Source organism: Myripristis murdjan, chromosome 21, assembly GCF_902150065.1.
Source record: "Myripristis murdjan chromosome 21, fMyrMur1.1, whole genome shotgun sequence".
Lineage (NCBI taxonomy): Eukaryota > Metazoa > Chordata > Actinopteri > Holocentriformes > Holocentridae > Myripristis > Myripristis murdjan.
In genome coordinates, this window is record NC_044000.1 from 25,229,021 (window position 1) to 25,231,520 (window position 2,500).

The following is a 2,500-nucleotide window of genomic DNA, read 5'->3' on the forward strand; positions in this document are numbered from 1 at the left end:
ACAAATCAGTTACTTTGAGAATATGTTTTCAGAGCGGAGTGGTAGTGTAGCGTGTTGTGGCGTGGTATAGCGTGTTGTGGCGTGGTATAGCGTGTTGTGGCGTGGCATAACGTGTTGTGGCGTGGTGTAGCATGTTGTGGCGAGACATGTTGTTGCGTGGTGTAGCGTGTTGTGGCGTGGTGTAGCGTGTTGTGGCGTGGTATAGCGTGTTGTGGCGTGGTGTAGCATGTTGTGGCGAGACATGTTGTTGCGTGGTGTAGCGTGTTGTGGCGTGGTGTAGCGTGTTGTGGTGTAGCGTGTTGTGGTGTAGTGTGTTGTGGCGTTGCATGTTGTGGCGTGGTATAGTGTGTTGTGGCGTGGTATAGCGTGTTGTGGCGTGGTATAGTGTGTTGTGGCGTGGTATAGCGTGTTGTGGCGTGGCATGTTGTGGCGTGGTATAGCGTGTTGTGGCATGGCACGTTGTGGCGTGGTATAGCGTGTTGTGGCGTGGTGTAGCGCGTTGTGGCGTGGCATGTTGCGGCGTGGTATACCGTGTTGTGGCGTGGTGTAGCGCGTTGTGGCGTGGCATGTTGCGGCATGGTATACCGTGTTGTGGCGTGGTGTAGCGCGTTGTGGCGTGGCATGTTGCGGCGTGGTATACCGTGTTGTGGCGTGGTGTAGCGTGTTGTGGTGTAGCGCGTTGTGGCGTGGTATAGCGTGTTGTGGCGTGGTGTAGCGTGTTGTGGCGTGGTGTAGTGTGTTGTGGCGTGGCATAACGTGTTGTGGCGTGGTGTAGCGTGTTGTGGTGTAGTGTGTTGTGGTGTAGCGTGTTGTGGCGTTGCATGTTGTGGCGTGGTGTAGTGTGTTGTGGCGTGGTGTAGCGCGTTGTGGCGTGGCATGTTGCGGCGTGGTATACCGTGTTGTGGCGTGGTGTAGCGCGTTGTGGCGTGGCATGTTGCGGCATGGTATACCGTGTTGTGGCGTGGTGTAGCGCGTTGTGGCGTGGCATGTTGTGGCGTGGCATAACGTGTTGTGGCGTGGTGTAGCGTGTTGTGGTGTAGCGTGTTGTGGCGTGGTGTAGCATGTTGTAGCGTGGCATAACGTGTTGTGGCATGGTGTAGCATGTTGTGGTGTGGTGTAGCGAGTTGTGGCGTGGTGTAGCGTGTTGTGGCGTGGCATAACGTGTTGTGGCGTGGTATAGTGTGTTGTGGCGTGGTATAGCGTGTTGTGGCGTGCTGTAGCGTGTTGTGGTGTAGCGTGGTGTAGCGTGTTGTGGCGTGGTGTGGCGTGGTGTAGCGTGTTGTGACGTGGCATAACGTGTTGTGGCGTGGTGTAGCATGTTGTGGCATGGTGTAGCGTGTTGTGGTGTAGCGTGGTGTAGTGTGTTGTGGCGTGGTATAGTGTGTTGTGGTGTGGTGTAGCATGTTGTGGTGTAGCGTGTTGTGGCGAGACATGTTGTTGCGTGGTGTAGCGTGTTGTGGCGTGGTGTAGCGTGTTGTGGTGTAGCGTGGTGTAGCGTGTTGTGGCGTGGTGTAGCGTGTTGTGACGTGGCATAACGTGTTGTGGCGTGGCATAACGTGTTGTGGCGTGGTATAGCGTGTTGTGGCGTGGTGTAGCGTGGTGTAGCGTGGTGTAGCGTGTTGTGCCGTGGTGTAGCGTGTTGTGACGTGGCATAACGTGTTGTGGCGTGGTGTAGCATGTTGTGGTGTAGCGTGTTGTGGCGTGGTGTAGCGTGTTGTGGCGTGGCAACGTGTTGTGGCGTGGTGTAACGTGTTGTGGCGTGGTGTAGCGTGTTGTGGCGTGGTGTAGCGTGTTGTGGCGTGGTATAGCGTGTTGTGGCGTGGTGTAACGCGTTGTGGCGTGGTGTAGCGTGTTGTGGCGTGGTATAGCGTGTTGTGGCGTGGCATGTTGTGGCGTGGCATAACGGGTTGTGGCGTGGTGTAGCGTGTTGTGGCGTGGTGTAGCGTGTTGTGGCGTGGCATAACGTGTTGTGGCGTGGTGTAGCGTGTTGTGGTGTGACGTGTTGTGGCGTGGTGTAGCGTGTTGTGGTGTGACGTGTTGTGGCGTGGTGTAGCATGTTGTGGCGTGACGTGTTGTGGCGTGGTGTAGCATGTTGTGGCGTGACGTGTTGTGGCATGGTGTAGCATGTTGTGGCGTGGTGTAACGTGTTGTGGCGTGGTGTAGCGTGTTGTGGCGTGGCATAACGTGTTGTGGCGTGGTGTAGCGTGTTGTGGTGTAGCGTGTTGTGGTGTGACGTGTTGTGGTGTGGTGTAGCATGTTGTGGCGTGATGTGTTGTGGCGTGGTGTAGCGTGGCGTGTTGTGGCGTGGTGTAGCGTGTTGTGGTGTAGCGTGTTGTGGTGTGACGTGTTGTGGTGTGGTGTAGCATGTTGTGGCGTGATGTGTTGTGGCGTGGTGTAGCGTGGCGTGTTGTGGCGTGGTGTAGCATGCTATGGCGTGATGTGTTGTGGTGTAGCGTGTTGTGGCGTGGCATGGTGTAGCATGTTGTGGCGTGGCGTGGTG

General features: G+C 56.3%; 1 protein-coding gene across 1 annotated transcript in view; it reads right to left on the bottom strand.

The window, feature by feature from the left end:
• Positions 1 to 2,500, bottom strand: part of abcb6b (ATP binding cassette subfamily B member 6 (LAN blood group) b) — a 29,926-nt gene that overhangs the window by 26,183 nt on the left and 1,243 nt on the right. The gene's annotated exons all lie outside the window — the stretch shown is intronic.